General features: G+C 40.5%; 1 non-coding gene across 1 annotated transcript; it reads left to right on the top strand.

Moving 5' to 3' along the window:
- Positions 1 to 2,863: 2,863 nt before the first annotated feature.
- Positions 2,864 to 2,970, top strand: LOC141617857 (small nucleolar RNA R71). The gene has a single exon (XR_012531228.1). It is a non-coding gene; the product is annotated as a small nucleolar RNA R71 (small nucleolar RNA).
- Positions 2,971 to 12,093: the final 9,123 nt, after the last annotated feature.

Below are 12,093 nucleotides of genomic sequence, written 5' to 3'. Positions count from 1 at the left end.
ATGCAGGGGCAAGACGGGCGGTTTTTGCTCGGGACGCCCGGATTTGGCCTGTTCTGGGTTGGGAAAAACTCGCCTAAAGACGGGCGTCTTTCAGTGAAGACGCTCGGATTTGCAAACACGGACGGGCGTCTTTACGAAGACGGGCGGATTCCTTTACAGGGATTTTTCTTGTTTTCCTCAGCCAAAAAGACGGGCGTCTTCCTTTCAGGACGGGCGGAATTTTGAAGACGGGCGGATTCGAATGCAGGACGCCCGGATTTGCTTACAGTAAAAAATATTTCAAAAGTTCAGCTCAGTGGGACGGGCGTCTTCAGCCCAATATGCCCGGATTGCCTGAAGACGGGCGGATTCTCCTGAATCCGCTCGGATTCTCCTGAATCCGCTCGGATTCTCCTAAATCCGCTCGGATTCTACCCTTTTGTACCCGGATTCAGTTCCATCCGTGTACATTGCATATCCCTTGTCATTTTTTCATTCTTCTTCATATCTCGTGTTCTTCATTGTGGGGGCACTACTAAGGCATGGATAGCCTAGGCAATTGATATCCCCACACTAAGCTAAAGCACTACACATCAATTGAAATAATTAGTCCCTCCCTCACTTCTCTCAAACACGACAATTATCTTGATCAAAGTAAAAAAAAATCCAAAGATAACAAAAATGCAATATAAGAATTGAAATGCAAGTTATGGAGTTAGAAATATTTACAAATGGTGGTTTAGGGAGGACTCCACCAAACTCTCATTCTTGATGAGATGTGAAGGGGGCATGTCCAAGGTGTTGTTGATGTTGCTCAACACCTTGAAGAAATAATCAAAAGCTTGTTCATTATCGTGATAAAGCTCTTCAATAGACCTTGGCCCTTGTTGTCGGTCTTGATCGATGGCATTACCAATGTAGGGATTAAAAATCCCTTCGAATTCGTCGTCCCAAAGACCACAAACTTCATTAAGTTGATCATTGAAAATCTCTTGATTTGATGGAGACAACTCTCCCAATTTCTTTTCTTGGCCAATGAGGCCATCCTCTTCTTCTTTGCTTGTCTTTGATGAGCTTTGCAAGCTCTCCTTGTTACAATTCACTTGCTCTTTGAATGGAGCATCTTCAATTTTCTTCTTCCATTGGAGTTCCGACTTCTTCCTATCATCCTTCCGGCTATAATGATCAATCATGAAACACGGTTCATGTAAACATGGAGCTCTCATAGTCTTGTCAAGATTAAAAATTATACTCTCATCTCCCACTTTTAGAGTGAGCTCACCATGTTTTACATCAATCACCGCACCCGCGGTGTGTAAAAAAGGTCTTCCTAGAATGATTGGAATGTTGGAATCTTCCTCCATATCAACAATGACAAAGTCCATCGGGATGAAAAACTTCCCAATTCGTACGGGAACATCTTCCCATATCCCTAATGGTGTCTTCGTCGATCTATCGGCCATTTGGAGTGTGATATTGGTGCAATTAAGCTCTCCCATCCCCAACCTTTTACTCACCGAATACGGCATAACACTCACACTAGCCCCTAGATCACATAAGGCTTTGTTGATCGTGGTGTCGCCAATGGTACACGGTATTGAGAAGCTTCCCGGATCCTTTAGTTTTGGAGGTGAACTCTCTTGAAGTATTGCACTACTCACCTTAGTGAAGGCGATAGTCTCAAGCTTCCGGATCGACTTCTTCTTTGTGAGGATGTCTTTCATGTATTTTGCATAGGCCGGCACGTGATTGATTAATTCCGTGAAAGGAATCGAGACTTCTAAATTCTTCACAATTTCCATAAACTTTCCAAGTTGGTCATCAAATTTAGGCTTGGCTTGACGACTTGGAAAAGGAAGTCTAATCACAATGGGCTCCTTCTCCTTGACCTTGTCTTCATTTTTCTTTGAAATTTCTTCTTTTGATGGTTCTCCATCTTTGGAGTTTTGCACAATTTCTTCTTTATCACTAGCTTCCACCACTTCATCCTCAACTTGCTTCTTCGGTGCTTCATACCTTGTACCACTTCTCAAGTGAATGGCACTAACCGTTTCATGTCTTGGGGGATTGCTTTGAGGTGGTAATTGCCCCTTTTGTCTTTGTGAGCGAAGATGCTAGTTGAGTCAATTGGGTTTCCAACATCTTGGTGTGAGCTAGGATGTTGTTGATGGTGGTTTCCTTTGCTTGACTATCTTTTTGCATTTGAGTGAAAAATTCTTGTTGATTCTTTTGCATTTGGAGGACCGCTTTTTGAACATCAAAACCTTGGTCATTTTGGTGATTGTATGGATTTTGATTTTGGTAACCTTGGTTTTGGTTGTAAAAGGGTCTTTGATTTTGGTTTCTCATGGGAGGTGGGGTGTATGTTGTTTGAGGGTTTTGAACATTTTGGCTTTTGTATGAGAGATTTGGATGAAATTTGGTGTTTTCATTGTAATAGTTGGAATAAGGGGTACCACTCTTGTATGCTTGGAAAGCATTCACTTGTTCATTTGTTCCCCTACATTCACTTTGGTCATATCCCAAAGTTCCACAATTCTCACATATCCCACTTGGGATTGATGAAGATGCCGTCATGGCATTAACATGATGCTTTGGTGATTTTGAGGCTTCTTCAAGTCTAGCCATAGCTTTTTCAAACTTCAAATTGATTGTGTCAATGTGAGCACCCAATTGAGTAACGGAGTCCACTTCATGCTTTCCTCCTCTAGTAGCCTTGCGAGGTCTACTATATTGTGAGTTATGGACCGCCATTTCCTCAATTTTATTCCATGTTTGATTGTCATTAACTTCGGTGAACATTCCATTTGATCCCATGTTGAGAATGTTCCTTGAATCTTCATATAAACCATTCCAAAATTGTTGTACCAAGAACCACTCGCTAGGTCCATGATGAGGACATGAGCGACAAATTCCCTTGAACCGCTCCCAAGCTTCATACAAAGATTCTTCATCCCTTTGCTTAAAACCCGTAATTTGAGCTCTTAGCATGTTAGTCTTTTCCGGTGGGTAGAATTTTTTGTAGAAAGCTAGAGCCAACTTCTTCCAAGAATCAATTCCGAGAGTTGCCTTATCAAGGCCTTTCAACCATTGTTTCACGGTGCCAATCAGAGAAAAAGGAAATAAGACCCATCGAATTTGGTCTTGAGTTACACCGGTTTGAGAAATCGCATCACAATAGTCACAAAAGGTTTCCATATGAGAATGAGGGTCTTCACTAGGCATCCCCCCAAATTGGCTCCTTTCGACTAATTGGATAAAGGCGGATTTGGCAATAAAATTTCCGGTTAGATGTTGTGGTGTGGGAGTACCATTGGGTAGGTTCTCCTCGGTGGGTACGGAATGTGATGAAAACTTAGGCATTGTGGGTTGATTTTGTGTGGTATTTTGTATTGGGTTCTCCTCACCTTCTCTTGCAAAAGGGTTGATGAACTAAATACTTTTTTGAATATCTACAACCTCACTAATACCTCTCAAATTCCTCCTAGCAAGTCTTCTATTGGTTGTCAAAGTTCTTTCAATTTCACGATCAAAAGGTAACAAATCACCTTGTGACCTTCTAGACATGCAAAATATCAAACAACTTGAAAACAATTAGAACAAACCTTGAGGAGTTTTACTTCCCCAAGGTAAAGAAAGACACAACTAATAACAATATAAAAAAATCTAAATCAAGCTAACACCCTCCCCGGCAACGGCGCCATTTTTTGATGTGGTTGCGATGATGTCGTCGGGTCACGTCCAATCAAAACACAATTTATAACTTCACAAACAACTCTACAATTAGTAAAGAGGCAAGTAAAGGTCGGATCCCAAGGGACGGGAATTGAGATGAGATTTCTATTGAAACTAGTGGTGTCTTAGGGGTGTCACAATTTGGGTTGATGTAGAAGGTCACTAAACTAAATAGCAATGAAAGTAAACAAGCAAGATGAATTAAAAGGGTTGTAAACAATTGATAAAAAGCACTAGGGTGTCATGGGGTCATAGGGGAATCATGGGAATTGATCATACAAACATGTTCTCAAATTATAAGCAAGCAATTATTGTTGTGATGGATTGAGTTGGGTTATATCTTACAATCCTAGGAAAGTTTGGGCCCCGAAGCCGAATCGATTAGATTGTACAACACCTACAAGCCGACTTAATCTTCCCTACTCAACAACATGCATGGTCTAATGAGACTCGAGTTGGTTTATGTCTTACAAGTCTCATTGAAAAGATAGGTGATGGGTAAAAAATGCAAGGATTCATAGGCTCGCATTTCATCAAACATAACATGTGCATGAGTTGAGATCAAAACACGCAAGCAAACAAACCATGAAAGCATATTAATTTAAGCATGAATCATTCCCCAAGTTGGTTTCCCCTAATTACCCATTAACCCTAGCTAGGTGACTACTCACTCATTATCATGTTGATCATGCTAGCAAGGTTGTCAATCATACCAACCAAATGAAACATGATGAACAAATGAAAGTAATTAACAATAATTAAAAGGGATTAAGAGGATTATACCTACTAATGATTCCAATAATAAAGCAAGAATAAAAGAAGTACTTGATGCTTGATTGAGAGGTTGTCAATCTCCCAATAATAACCCAAATAATCTTCAATTACCCAAAATAAAGGATGAACAAAAGAGAGATTAAGGAAATAAAACTTGTATTAAAACTTGATTAATTGTTGATTACAAAACTAAAGAGAGATTTGATTGATATTAACTACTCTAAGAATTGATAAGAAGAACATGCTCTTCTAATTAGACTAATGGTGTATTTATAGTGGAAATTAGGTGGATGCATTAGGGTTAACTAAGGGCTAAACTAGTAATTACACTTTTTAGATTGAGCAGGGAGACGCCAGTATTTTTCGAAGGAAGCGCTTCTTTCTTGAAACTTGAAGAAACGGATTTTGCGCTGTACTGGAATCCGTGCGTATTGGTGTCGGGACGGGCGGATTGTAGCAGGGGAATCCGGGCGTCTTCAGGGGAATCCGGGCGTCTTGGGCTTTCTTTGCCGGCGTCTTTGCGAGAAGACGCACGGATTATCTTTGTGGAGGACGGCGGGTCAGGGCAATCCGCTCGGATTGTAGCTCAACATTGTTTCCTTCTTCTTTTCTTCCCTTTTCTTCATAAACTCCTTGGGGATTTCCTCGGGGATGCAAGGATCCTTTCTCGTCATTGCCCAACTACTATAATATGTACAAAGACCTTCTAATCTTGTCTCTCCTTGATGCTTGGTCATTGAATTCAATCAATTTAGTCTCGTTTTGCCATGAAAATGCAAGATTCTTACTCCTTTCCTACCAAGGGATCAAAATCTCAAAGAATATGCAAAACAAAGAACTAAAGACAATAAATGACCCAAATATGCACTAAAAAGCTTGGGAACAAGGCTAATTCGGGGGCTAAATATGCGCTAATTATGGTCACATAAGTCATGGCCTTTTCATTGGTGATATTGGAAATAGGCGCTAAGGTTCCAAAAGCGGGTTTTCTTTGCTTCAGACGGGTCCGGAATGGGCCCGATTGGCTGTAGCTTCCCTTGGTCCATGAGCCTTTTTAGGGCGCTGGCATAGGTTGTTCCGAAGTTCGTGAATGCCCTTTGAGGATGCTCAGTTTTCTTCGTAGATGGTTCGAGGAAGTTGACCTCGCCAATTTTGTTTGTTTGACCGTAGGGGCGAGATCCAGTTGCTGTAGACCCCTGGTAGCCTCTACCTGTAGGTTTGGCAAGAACGCCCTTGCGTAGGTTATCTTCGATACGAGTCCCGAGGATCTGCAGGTCCTGGAAGGTTTTGATGTTCTGATACCTCATCAAGTTGGCATAAACTGGACGGAGGTTGTTGACAAATTTTTCCACCAAGGTTGATTCACTCGGTTTACTGACCAATTGGGTGCTCACCCTCCTCCAACGAGTTAGGAATTCGTTGAATCCCTCTTTGTCATTTTTAGTCAGGACCTCAAGAGTGCGGGTGTTGGCTTGGATTTCGATGTCGGCGTATTGTTTAGGAAATTCAACGGCGACTTCGTTCCAAGTGGCAATGCTCTTTGAGTCGAGGAATAGTACCATTGGCTGGGAATCGGTTCCAAGGACGATGGAAAGATCCGGGTGAAGAGTTCCAGTTTGACCCCTTTGATGGACATGTAATCCTTGAAGGCCCGAATGTGATTGAGCGGGTCCTCCATTCCCTTGAACTTAAGCACATAAGTTAAGGTAAAGTTGTCAGGCAGTTGATCCCCAATGGGTTCGAACCTTCGATTGTTTTCGAGGTGGATGTTGTTACCGCGGGCTAAGAGTCGCTCTTCCAAGAGCGTGAGCCTTTTCCCAGTCTCGATTAAAGGCGGAGTGCTGTGTTCTCCGGTTTCCTTGTTTTCCAGGGTGTCAATACGGGTCTCGGCATGGTTCAGAGTGACCTTAAGGGCTGTGAGCAGGCTGGCTAGCTAAGTAGTTGTGAGATCTCTGTTGTCGTCGTCGTTGTTGTTGGACGAAGCTGAAGATAGGGCCATGGCTCTGAGGCAGAAAATGGCTCATGTTACATCCCAATCCGACACGGTTTAACGACTAAACGCAGACAACACCAAAGACGGAAAGACAATTTGGACCCAACGAGACGAGGGCGACCGTGTGTGGTGCCTCGGTGCTAACTTGATTTACGGTGCGACGCTATTGACCGGACCTTGACTCGCGTTCAACGTAAGGGCATGACACCATTGAACGAGTCTCGAGGCAAGACGACTCATAAGTAAAGACCTATCAATACATTTGCTTTGACTCGGTAGACACGAGGCGAAATTGGAGTGGTGGACAGAAATTTTCGAAAATAAAAATTTTCAAAAGGATTTATTTGTTGTTTTATGGACGACTCCCAAAGAGTAAGGATATTCAAAGAGTCGGCCAGTTGAAAAAGGGTTGTCTTAGGTTTGTTTTCAAAAGATGGTTTGAGTTAAAGTTGCGGTGGTTTTGAAAACAATGTGTTGTTTCCAAAGACGGCTTTGAAATATAAAATCGTGCGTTTTGAAAATCAAGATTTGAAAAGGTTTGAAATTGTTGTGGTCTCGAAGACGGTGTGTTGTCCTCGGGATTTTAAAAGCCTTGAAAAAAAAGTGTGTTATTTTCGGGTTTTGAAAGGGCCATTATGTCGGCGCAAAAGTCCATTATGTTGGTGCGAAATGGTTTAAAATCTGTGTCTTGAAGCGACCATTATAACGGAGCGAAAAGGTGTTTTTGAAACGGTTGTGGAAACCGGTTTGAAAATCGTCATTACGACGACATGAAAAGGTGCTTTTTGAAACGGCTGTAAAAAAATTGGTTTTGAAAATCGTCATTACAACGGCATGAAAAGGTGTGCGACGGTCGGCGGAAGACCGAGGTTTGAAATGGCCATTATAACGCCGCAAAAAAGTGTTTTTAAAAGTTTTGAAAATGACACGGAAGGACTTATGATCACATAGCACATAAGCACTCACAGTTCATTATATTATGCATAATATTGACATGGGTTTTGGCTTAATAAGGGTTCTTACACACCAAGCAATCAATCCCCGATTTTCGAGAGGGATACCAATCCAAACAAAATGTGTAAGGAGGTGCCCTAGCCTCGTGCATGAAGGAAATGAATGCTCTTTGACGAAACAGAAATGTGTAACACCAATGGTATGCTTACGCAATCAGGATTGGAAACGCGGGGATGAGAAAACTCACGCCAACAGGATGAGCCAATTGGTCGATAAAGGTTAAGTTATGGGCTCGGACAAGGAACCCGACTTATGATCGTAATATCAATTAATGCATTTCAACCAAAACCTCGTTCGAGTCTCACCATCTAGGGATCGCAAAGACATAAGTGTCCTACTTTTCCCCAGCGGAGTCGCCAATCTGTGGACATGCGGCAGTCGAAAAGCCAAGCTCTGTGGCATATTAAATGCTTTCGACCGGATCGTTTTAGATCGGTCGGTTTCATCTCGGCAAGGGTCTCGAAATGATGTTAGAGATGTTCGGAGTCGCCATCAAGCAATTGTGGGATGCTTGGAAACCGTTCGAATCCACTTTATACCTAGGTCAATCAAGGCAAAAGCGGTGTTTGACATAGGTACTAAAGATAAGGAATCGTCCCTTTTTAGCATCCTATCTCTAGAATGATTCTCGTTCGCCCTAGATAAGGTCGTCCACTATCCAAAGTTTCCGAGTAAGAGGTAAAGGTACGTATTGGGAAGCCCTTTAATCGGACACCCAATCCTACCCGCAGTAGCGACCTTTACTGATCGATCTTGGTTGGTTGAATGCAAAAGTTAATAAAACGGGAAAATTTATGAATGCGCATCCACAAGTTTAAACTTAACATGTGAAATTTTCTATGTCAGTTGTTTATCCAAATATCAAGTAATTGATGTCGAGTTTGATTTAATGTTGATTTGTATTCAAGACGGAAATTAAACATCCATTTATCGAGTTAGGTTTAAGGTGCATAACGTGATCCATTTGTCTTAGAAAAGTGTTTTGTAAATGCAAGGTAAAATGCGGACTTGTCAATCTAATCAGTCCTGTATTCGGGTTAACCGAAGTCGGGATCGTCCTAGATGAGTGCTGAAAAGGAAGTATGACCTGCATCAAACAACCTATTGAGGCACGAGCCATAGGGCGATGCAAGGGAGCCTGCCCAGATTTGAAAACTAGAAATCAGAGGGCCTGTTTAGGCGCGAGGCTGACGACGACCCAAAGAGGTGTCTCTTGGTTGTTGAAAATGTTTATGAAATTGTTTGTAAAAGGGTATTAGAACCCGTCTTTGTTGGAAAAGGTCGTTTAGACCGCTTTTGTGCTAATATGAAGAATGAGACTTGAATAATCGTCATTATGTTGACAATATTCGATGTCGGATTCGGTTTTGCAAGCTTGACATGAATAGTTTTGTGAAAATGGATGTAAAAATGTTTGATATGAACTAAATATGTTAAGTTCATTGCTTTGTAATTAGTCAAAGTTCATCATCGTACTCGGATTAAACCGACATGGTATGTAGGGCCAAGGATGATTATGCATGTATGACTAATATAGTTTTTTTGAAAATGTAAACAAACGAATAAAAGGTTTTAAAATATCCTTTAAAATGTAATTAACCAAATATTATCACCGAGACACGGATTGAACCGTCATGGTATAATGAACCAAGGGTGAACATAATTTTTGGTTAAAAAGATTTATCATAAAAATGATTTGAAACGGTAAAAATCGATTGTAAAATGAAATGAAAATGGAAAGAATGAACTCAAACACATTTGAGTTCTGACCTGGACAACCCGTTTAGGCGCGAGCCACCTAGTTATGACTAGGGGCTCCTGTTTCAGGTCAAAACTCAGTTTTGGCTCATTCGATCCGTATTGTGGACCATATTATGCATGTTTTAGCATGTTAAGGTCATAAAAACAGATAAAAGAACATGAAAGAAGAGGATTGATTGCACCCTCATACTTACATGCTAGGTTGCTTAACGAGAAATCGACGGAAGTGTAAAAACATGTTAGGTCGGAAAACTCGGTTTAAAACCGTTTTTGTAAAGTAAAGAGTGTTGCTTTGTTTAGTGATGGTGTAATTGGTCAAAATGGCCGGTCAAGTGATTTAATGCACGATGACGGTACCAAACAATGTGTAAGTCTCGTATTTTCGATCGGTAGGTTGGAAATACGTGTCGTTTGTTGACTCAGGAAGTCGAGGTCTATAATTTTAAGGGAGAAAAGAGGGGCCGGACACTCGCGTTCCTTCTAATGGTGGCATTTGAGGGGTATTTATAGAGGATTGTGTGATTTTGTACATTTTGAACGATGTGGCCGTATAGGCTACTTGAAGAGGCGCAAGCCTGTTCGCGGGTCTTCGAGCTGTCTTGTCACTATCACGCATTTGGAATCATGATTTGTTCTATCCTAGGTTTTAGATGACATGATTGTTGTACTTGACCATCAAGTATACCGTGTATACTTAGTATGGAAGGTTTGTGATGTTTTTTTTTGTGTTTGACTCGTTGTTAGAGTTGGGATTTGAATTTCGAGTCGGTTTTTGGTCCGGTGTCGGTTTTGACTCTAGTTAGTGTCATTGCGACCCCGTTGTCGTGCATGAAATACTCCAGGTATTTTTGAAATATTTTGAAAATTTTTTGTTTTCGAAATCGTTTTAAGTTTTCCGATGTATAGTTATACAAGCTGTCGATTAAACGTAGCGATTCCTAAGTATGCTGTAGTCCGATAATCATCGGGTGTTTGTTCGGGATTCAACAGATACTGGGTATCTACAGCCGCAGTGCCTTAAGGTTGTTTAGAACAACTTAATTGTCTTTTCCTTTTTAGGGAGCATGATGAGAGCATATTCTCGTTATGTTTTGTAGATTTTATGTGACAAAGCATATTTTGTCACATTTTATTTTATCTTTATGCAGCAATTACAAGTTGTTGCATTATTTTATAAATGGTGAAGTATTAAGGAATGATAATGATAAGTTATCAGTTTTTTTCATCGTTTCGTATTCTTTAAAATTGAAGTTTTATAGATTAAATACAATTCTAATAATCTTCTGCCAAATAAATTTGGTTAAAGTTCACAGAATACTCATAAAGCCATAAAAGGTTAATAGTGGTGAATTAAATGATCAAGCGTTGAACAAATAAGTAAATAATTCGGATCAGCGCTGCATGTCTCAAAAGTCTTTAGCATAGAAAGGCAAAATTTGGATTTAATCCGTGGAAATTCTTGTTTCCCACTTGCCCACTTGCGTGTCTCTTCGACTATGGTGACACAGTTAGGGGATTGATTTGATCTATTGGTGAACATGGTAGACTGGACATGTAAACCGCCGCCTAAGGGTAATGATTACTCTTGAAAAGGGGAAAGAAGGTTATAATTAATTTAACTTCTCACAGTTAATTTACGGAAACAAGACGTTTCTTATTTTCTTTTCATATTAAAAAAGGGCCATTCCTTTTCTCCAGAGTTCCTATTTCAAATATAAAAGTTTGTGAGAAATCTTAAAAAGTCTCCATCTTTTTATAAAAGATGCGGTTTGTGTCAATGAGGGTTGACATTGAAGCACAATGTCAATATAATGATGGAATTAAGGCCTCGAATAGGGCCGAATTTGCCAGAGACTTCATGAAACAGTAGCTACCGTTTCTCAGGGCTTCGTGCCAAATTGATAGAACAACGTCTGTGCCTTGTTTGAATGGGGTTTTAGGGCAAATAAAGTTTATGAAAGGGGTCTTTAAAAGGCTTCCACTTCAATCAAAATGGGCAGTCATAAGAACAAGCTGACATTGGGCCTGGCTATTTGCCTTTGATCCAGACAGTCCCTGGGTTACTTGGGCATATGAGTTGAGTTTAAATTATGAACCATACCCTAGTCAGCCATGGAGGAGGAGAACCATGAGGAATGGAGTAGAAGTAACTGTGAATTGCGGTTGTCTAAATTTCTCAAATTTTGAAGAGAAAAAACTCTTTCACGAAGGGATAAGACTCCAGCAGGAGACAGTGAATCGTCTCTAATTGTAATTGATAGTTCCAACGAAGATGATGACGATGAAGTGCAGCAGCCAATTTCAGAAGATTGGTCGATTTCGGAAAGTCAAGAATTATAAAACCCTGGCGCTGGAGGACGTTTTTGGGAATTAATAATATTACCCAGACGGAGTAAATGCGTCTAAAAAATAGATTCCTTCATTTAATGTAATGATTGGGAGTTATTTATTGTTCCAAAGGTTTTTCGGAAAACGAATTACTCGAAGGAATCGAGAAAAAGGGGATGTGAAGAGGTGGAGCAGTTGTTCACATTTCAAACGTTATAAACGGTTGAGTTTTTCAGAGTATTATAAATATGATACTTTATGGGTAAGAGTTTCATCTTTTTTTCTTTCTCAGTATTAACTGATAAAAACTATGACAAATCCTTCAAGAAAGCGTGCAAGAGATCTGCTTGAAAAGGATAGTCCAAGGCCTTGCCAGAATGATGAAGGGTCAAATCCTTTATTCATGCTAGGGTCTGATGAGTCTATAATGATTCTGCAAATTTTTTCTAGACTAGGATGAAAGAATCTGGTGGTTTGCTCTAGAGTTTATAGAGCATGGTATAAGTGGA

The sequence above is a fragment of the Silene latifolia genome, chromosome 1 (assembly GCF_048544455.1).
Source record: "Silene latifolia isolate original U9 population chromosome 1, ASM4854445v1, whole genome shotgun sequence".
NCBI lineage: Eukaryota > Viridiplantae > Streptophyta > Magnoliopsida > Caryophyllales > Caryophyllaceae > Silene > Silene latifolia.
The sequence above is the reverse complement of the archived record's forward strand: the minus strand, read 5'-3'. Positions and strand labels throughout refer to the sequence as shown.